Source organism: Ananas comosus, linkage group 15, assembly GCF_001540865.1.
Source record: "Ananas comosus cultivar F153 linkage group 15, ASM154086v1, whole genome shotgun sequence".
Lineage (NCBI taxonomy): Eukaryota > Viridiplantae > Streptophyta > Magnoliopsida > Poales > Bromeliaceae > Ananas > Ananas comosus.
In genome coordinates, this window is record NC_033635.1 from 7,288,180 (window position 1) to 7,296,724 (window position 8,545).

Genomic DNA, 8,545 nt, shown 5'->3' on the forward strand with positions numbered 1-8,545 from the left:
ATATATATATATATATATATATATATATTGTCTATTATACTATTAATAGTACCAACCACTTACTATTAGGTTTGTGGCCTTTGGATGAATGGATGTGTGGTTAGAATGATATTGATTCCCTAGGGTTGAGTGGGTGGTTAGTTGAATAATATGATCTAACGGCACAAAATTCGATAGCACCACTTATTTAGTACTATCAATAATATAGTAGCCGGACTCTCTCTCTCTCTATGTATATAGTTTGGCTACTATACTGTCTATACTATTCATAGTACTAAGTGCTTTGTACTATTAAGTTTTCTGCCATTAGATCTGCCTTATATATATAGAGTCCGGCTAGTAAACTATCGATAGTACCAAGTGTTTGGTGCTATCGAGTTTTCTTCTGTTAGATCTATCACTTTGGCCATTTTCATTCGTTAGATCATACTATTCAACTTGTCAACCACTCAACTCTAAGGGGCTACTATCATCCTGACCGCACATCCCTTCATCTAAGGGCCAAAAACCTAATAGCAAGCGATTTGTACTATTAATAGTATAGTAGTCTAATTCTATAGCTATAGACTCAGGCTACTATACTCTTATAAGTATAGAGAACCCTTTTATACTCATAAATTTTCAGTCGTTGGATGTGCGATTAGAATGATAGTGGTCCCCTAAGATTGAGTGGGTGGTTCGTTGAATAGTATTATTTAACGGATGAAAATGATCAAAATGATAGATCTAACGGTCGAAAATTTATAAGTATAAAGGGGTTTATACTCATAAAATTATATATAGTCGCCAAACTCTCTCTCTCTCTCTCTCTCTCTCTCTCTCTCTCTCTCTCTCTCTATATATATATATATATATATATATATATATATATATAGTTCGACTACTATACTTTTATGAGTATTGGCTCCCTTATACTCATAAGTTTTCGGCCCTTAAATTTATTTTATTGATCATTTCCACCCATTAGATCATACTATTTAATCAACTACCCACTCAACCCTAGGGGACCACTATCATTTTAAGTAGGGACCACCACCATCCTAAGCACACATCTTATCAATCAATAGTTAAAAATTTATTATAATTATAAGGGGGTCTATACTCATAAGAGCATAGTAGCCCCAGCCTATATATATATATATATATATATATATATAGTAGGTCTTGTGTGCTATTAGGAGCACGGAGGCCTTCGTGCTCCTGAGCCGTTTTTGATAATGGAGCTTCCGAATCGACGATCGGTTTCGTTAGACTTGATCTAACGTATTTGAAATATCTAGAAAATATTTTTTGCGTTTTTTCGATATCATTTATCTAGCAATCGATCGAAAGGGTTCAAAATCAACGGCTGAAAATAAAAATCTCACAAAAAGTGGTGATATAGCACTAAAATTTTCGATCAGAGGCATTGATCTTGCTGTAAATAGTATAAAGAATTTTCTATCAAAATTTCATATGATTTGAATACTTCTACACCGTTAAACTTGTAAACGATATACATCAACCATTAAAAATTGTTGATTTTAAATCCTTTCGATCACTAGGTAAATGATATCGAAAAACCGCAAAATTTATTTTCTAGATACTTCAAATATGCTAGATCAAGTCTAACGGAGCCGATCGTCGATTCAAAAACTGTATCATCGAAAATGGCTTAGGAGCACAGAGGCCTCCATGCTCCTAATAGCACACAAGACCTACTCTATATATATAATATATTTTAATTATATAAAATAATATGTATTATGTATTTTAATTATATGTATATAGAATTTAAATTATTCGGCCCACAAAACCAAACTAGCAAAATCCTACTCTAATTGCTCTGTTTCTCTCTTTTTTACTTCCTCGCAAAGTCGCTTTTTCTTTTTTAGTGTTATAATATCGTATTTCATGCATTCATTTTGTATGTTAAACTATTAGATATTTTTTATATCAAATTTTAGATAATGTTTTATAAAAATTAAACTATAGATTGCACGATGTAAAGAATTTCAAGCAACTCGTTTAGGGCTCGAGCTCGCTCAACTCGAAGTTAGGCTCGCTCGAGCTCGGCTCGAATTAATTTTAAGCCAAGCTTGAGCCTAAATTTAGGCTCGAAATTAATTTCAAGCCAAACTTGAGCTGAGGTAAGCTCGCTCAAGCTCGGCTCGTTTCCACCCCTAGACATACATTTGTTTCAAAAGCTTTTGAGGTAGGGGATGATAATCTCAATCCGTCTAATTTTAATAAATAAAATAAAATTCAAATAAAAAAAATATAGAAATATATCCTCATACTTTATACTTTATGATGGGACTATAGAATTGACTCATCATGATATATTGAATTCAATATTAAATACAAAAACAAACCATATATTTATTTTATCGTACTTTCTTACCGCATATAATGCAATCTCTTCGTAATTTCAAATGAAATCTTAATGAATGAACCATTCCTGATCTTAATATTTCGTTGGAATGATTTGCATTTTGATTTTTATTTCTGAAAAGATCGAATCCTCAACTTTGTTTCCGAAAGAGACTCATTAAAATGCCTTCCTTTTTTCTTTCTCTAATAATTATTTAAATTCAAATAAAAATATAAATTTAAATTGAATTGTAAATTTAAATTTGAATAATGGATTTAATTTTCCAATTTTAATTTTTTAAAGTTTAAATTTAAATTCAAATATAAGTTTGGTATTAAAAATTATTTTTAGTTTTAATTTTTGGCTTTAAATTGAATTTGAATAAAAATTTAAATTTAAATTCAAATTTTAAGTGTTCTAGACCTCAACATATGGGTTTACTTGTAGTATGGGGTAAATGGTCAGTGTGTCTATAGAGTGTCGGACCGAACTGAAGGCATTTTCACGCAAAATAGATGTGAAAACATATTCGAGACTGAAAAATCTACTGAAAATAAAGTTTCAAGAGATTTTTGATGCCCAGAAGGTGTTTAGGGTGCCCGAAAGTCCTATGCAGGCTTGATGTCATTTCGATTCCTAGTTTCGGACACCCGAAACACTGTAGCAACCTGGTAGCAAGTTGGTGACGATCTGACCATTGTGATGACACATCCACAGTGACTCACGGGAGTTTCGGGCGTTGGCGTCCAGGTGCCTGAAAGGTTTTGGACGGCGTTATGACAATATCGAGCTTCAGTCTGGGCGTCTGAAAGAGTATTCAGGTGGATTTACAATGGATTCTTATGCCCGAAAGTTAGGTTCCAAGCACCCAAAACCTCATATTTGAGCTAAGATATGAAATTTTCAATTTCCTGAGGGTTTGGTTGCAATCATACATTGTGTAAATAAGTGAATTCTCGAAATACGAGAGTTTGGACTTCATTTAGAATCGACTAATTGTCGATTGGGTGCGCTTCGGAAAGGCCGAAGGAGTTGAAAACCCAAAAAGTGCATTGCAATGGATCCGCGAGAGCGAGTTGTGAAGAAATCTGCACTTGGCAGATTTTGCTCTCGGGGATCGGTCCCTGGCGAGAGAGACCGGTCCCCGTAAGCTGAAAATGCGGCAGGAAACTCTGCGCGCAAAGTTTGCTCTCGGGGTCCGATCCCTCAAGTGGGGACCGGTCCCTCAAGTAGGGACCGGTCCTTGAAAGTTCGGTCCCTCAGGCGAGGACCGGTTCCCGTAAGCGTATCCAGTGAAAAAGAAGGAAATTTGGCTAAGTCCTGATAGTTCTACTCTCGGGGACCGGTCCCTGGTGGCGACGGACCGGTCCCCATATGCGTAGAAGCTGGCAGAGAGCTTCTGCCCGAGAGAGGTGCTCTCGGGGACCGGTCCCTCTAGGGACAGACCGATCCCCGAGCACGAAAAGTGCCCTGTCTGGGCAGGTCAGGAGAGGTAAAGTGGAAGGGCTAAACTTCAATTGTGACTTGAGTTGGGGTATAGAAGAGAAACCACTCTCTCTTTCTCTCATTTCACACCCAAGCCCTAGCCCCCTCTCTCTCTAAACTCTCTTTCTCTCTCTCTAGAAGGTGAAGAAGGAGGAGGATTTGGTGGAGGAGCAAGCTAGGAAAAGGATCCTTGGCATCTTCTTCTTCCTCTCCACCATTGGAGCTTGCTATTGAGGTAAGCTCATGAGAGCTTTCATGGTAGATCCTTCTAGATGGGTCTTTATCTTCTAGAATTGGTTTCATTGGATCTTTTTGATGCCAAAGAGAAGCTTTATGCTTGAACCTTGAAGCTAGAAGGGGATTTTTGCATTGGGCAAACCTAGAGCTCTAAAATTGGAGTGTTTGGAGCAGGAAAGTTTTGATCTAAATTGATCATATATTAACCTAATTGCTAAGTGTCTAAACGCGTGGGAAGCGACGGATTGAGTATTCGTCGAGCGGGGCGAAGATATAGCCGAAACAAGCATTCGGGGCTTCGTGTTGGCCCGAAGAGCAAGAGCGGCGATCAAGGATCGCGAGATCGAGTACCCAGCATCACGACATTACCTAAGAGGTGGGGTGTCACGCCCCACGCCCCGCCTATTTAGTCGGGTTCAAGTACGTCGACAGACCGCCAAACGGACAGAGTTTTCCCTGTACGTCCTAGGCGTCGCAATCAATACAATTCACGATGTTCCAACCAGGAACAGAAATCAAGCATAGATTGCATAAGGAAGTATCAAAAACATAAACAACTAAGTTATTACAAGCATTCATCAACTTATATTTTTACATCACAGTTTCTTTTACATTCAACTTCCAAATTACAATCTAATTATTACAAATTTTGATACATTCTTGTTCTTTCCTTTCCCTATACCCCTAGGCTATGCCGATACGGGGTATTGCTATCTCTGGTCTCTGTGGTAGGGGGCTATCTATGGAGCTACGCCCTTGCCTTGTGCCACTGCGCCGCTCACGTGTGTACCTGTAACAACCCAAAACGACGTGGGATAAGAACCAACTCCATGGTTCCCAGTGGGTACGGCCACCCAAGGGAGGAGCTCGACCAACAGGTCTAAAGGAGGCAAACACATGTTAGTCCAATAAGCAGATAGATATATATATTTATCTTAAATATGCAATTAACATTACCATGCCTTGCCTCACAACTATAACGATGCCATGCTATATGCAACATGAATATATATGCAACAACTAGTAGATCTATTGATTCTACATTCAATCTTGCTAACTTTAGTTCATATCATCCAACTCTAAGGTTTCTATTACCTTAGATTTATCATATTTACCACTAGCCCTCAAGGTTCTATCTACCTTATTCCAGCTAGCCACCCGACTCGGCCTCGAGTCAATCAACTGCGGATAATCCGCGCTCTGCCCGGCTCAAGGTGAAGGAACTCTCGCATGCACCTAAGCCTGCAAGCTAAGAACCACATCGCCCAACGGTGCGCCCGAAGGTCCGTGCACCGTGGTCAGGGATCCCCTGGTGGGAGAGGAATATGCTGCATACACTCGCAGCCGAGATCCCCGATAGGGAGAGAAACAAGCCACATACACCTTAGTGCTCTCTGTTCTTGCTTAATCACAATCCTCGAAGTTCTTCCGGTGGGAGACGAACATGCCACATACACCCGCGGCCGAGAACTGTCGAGCTCATATGCTGCACTAGCAGCCGCTCCACTCGCAGCCGGGATTCTGGAATCCACTTTACATATCTCAAGGATTGGTCTCAAACCCTATATTATCGACCTAACCAGGTCCAATGCACTTTGTACCCTAGGTCCAACTGACTCTAGATTTAATACCTCAATCACATAACCTAGGTTCACTTTAACTCTAGGTCTAGTTCACAACCTATGTTCATGACACTAGGTTAATGCCACACACCTAGGTTTAGTTAACTCTAGATTCATTCTCAACCTACGTTCTTGACACTAGGTTCAATACAACCTATGTTTACTAACACTAGGTTCAATGTCATCTATGTCCGACCTATGTTTATTAACACTAGGTTAATGCCACTCGATCTACTTGACAACCTATTTATCATATCGAGTCCACATGCACATGCATCTTATCTAACATGCTCACATAACGTTACATGCACCTAGCATACATCCCAATGCACACATACATATCACTTGCATCTACTTACTAGCATGTACTTTTCGATGCATTATTATGCAATTATCACTAGCATGTATTCTACCCACTAGCATACATTTTGTCACGCCCCGGGACCCAGCGGGAGCCCGCCCGGCGCGTGCCCAGACCCGCCATATGTCTACAACATATAAGGCGTCTAAAAACAACAATAATAACAGCAATAATAAAAGACATCTAGAAGTATCAGAGCATAATAAATGTCTAAATGCTACCACAAGGGATAAGGATAAAACAGTAAATCCACTAAATAAAACATAGAGTAAGAACAATAGGAAATCCCAAATACAAGAGCTATAAGTAGGTACATAGGTGGTCTCTATACATGGATACAAAATCTCTCACTCTCTCTCAACTACAAAAAGAAAGAGTAAACCACCTAGGCAAAGTACCGCTCCTCGCTAGCTAGCTAAGCGATCCCCTTGCCGCGATCCCGTGCCTCCGCCGGTGCCGAAGGCTCTGAAAAGTAAACCAACAAAACGGGGGCATGAGAACTATTAAAAATAGTGCCATGGGCAATTACTGACTTAGTGAATGCACCACAAAGGCCCAGCAGCTACAGAAGAGTTAGTGACCAAAATGAGAAAAGCGAAAGGTAAGTAAAATGTAAACTTACTAGCTAGCAATTAAATCTCTACTTGCCTAAATAGCATAAGTTACGAACAGCCATTCATGAAGTTAACAGTCTCCAACTATCATAATGTCCACAATCGAAATAGTAAAAGTTCCGTTGTTTTACTACTTCTAGTTCAATGTCAAATAATACTCTAAGGTCATTCATACTATCCACATGTCGTAACGGAATATAAGTCCAATCTGGAAAGACTACCCACGCCGAAGGCTGTTCTATGGCCCTGAGACCACCCGAGCTGTCTGGGCCGGTGCCCGGAGCCTAAATGGCCTCCGTGTAGTCATCATCCGCTAAAATGCTAGGAATGAGCCTGGCCCACGTCAATGCCACTTCGGCGTCCCATTCCCGCACGGGCGAATATGATCTGGCATGGCCCATCTCCGGAGTCCGGCTTGTAGGAGCGACCCTCACAAGCAAGTGCGAAGAGCACACCCTGGCAAAGTAGTCAAGACGATCAGTCGCAAGTATCTAATCCTCAATGTCGCAATAACATGGATATATAGTAAAATGTCCTCGTGGCCAAGTCACTATTTCATCATATCTCAAATATGGAATATAGTTGATGTCATGTGCCCTATTCTCAAGTCTCTAGTTGCAGTTAAGTAATTCCTAGTCCAAGTTCCCTTCTTTATGACACTATGGCTCATTTTGTCCCAACAATGATACTAATTTCAGAGAACTTACGAATTCAGTCAACGACCGAAGGCATGATAACTTGATTTCTAATCTCATAGAGATATTTGTGGCATGCATATTAACAAGCACATTGTCTCTTCTTCTCTCAGCATATAGATAATATTTTCTTCGATGCACAACAAATGCATTGGCTAAGCATCATAAACTCTCATAAATGCTACTAAGCATGAGATTAAGGAGCATGAAAGCATTTAACCACTTAGGAGATATTTCCTCGCAATTTTCAAGGAAGCCAAACCATCGATGGCAACGTAAACTCCTCGTGCGCCTCCAGCACGAGGGTGCCTCTAGTCTCCTAGTACCAGAGGTACAAGAACATTGTCCATACGGGCCAAACAGAACAAAAACATAGCTCAATACATTTAGATAATTCAATCATAGGTGAGGAAAACTCACCTCTATGCAAAAATCTCCTCTAAGCTCCAAAATGAAGCTAGGCTCATCACAATCCAACCCAAAGGAGCCTCTAACAATCATCTAGCTTCAAAAGCCCTAGATTCAAATGCCCAAAATAAAACTAAATATCAGCAATCTTAGGTTTCAAACTCAATGAAATTCCAATAAAACTCAAATCTAGAGAAGATAGTATAATGCTTACCTCTTAGAAGCTTTAAATCAAGCTCTAAATCTTTACATCCAAGATCTACCTCACACTTAGCTCCAAATCCGCTTCCTAGCATCCATCAATGTGGGAGAAGCAGTAAAGAGGAAAGAAAGGATTAACTCTAAAATCTAGCTTACGAGGGAGATTAAAACCAAATGAGAATCAAAGAGAAGCTCCTCCTTACTTGCTCCCTTGCAGTGGCAAGCTTCAAAGAAGAGCCTAGGGGCCGTGTGCTGTTATACGTATTGCTACAAAACGGCACAAGAACCCCTGCACGTTTCATTCTGACAAATCTGACTCCTTGTACCGGTACACGGGCTCTTGTACCGGTACAAGGCCGACGAAATTGCAAACCCGAGGCTCGGGTCGCGCGGTCTGCGGCTCTGTACCGGTACAAGCCCGATGGCTGTACCGGTACAACCATCAACCCTTGTACCGGTACAAGGCCAGTCTTGTTCCGGTACAAGCCCTGCTGCAGGCTACCCGAGAGCTGTCCAATGAATCCAATTTTTGGATTTTGGTACCAAGCTTCAAACCAACATCCTCGGGG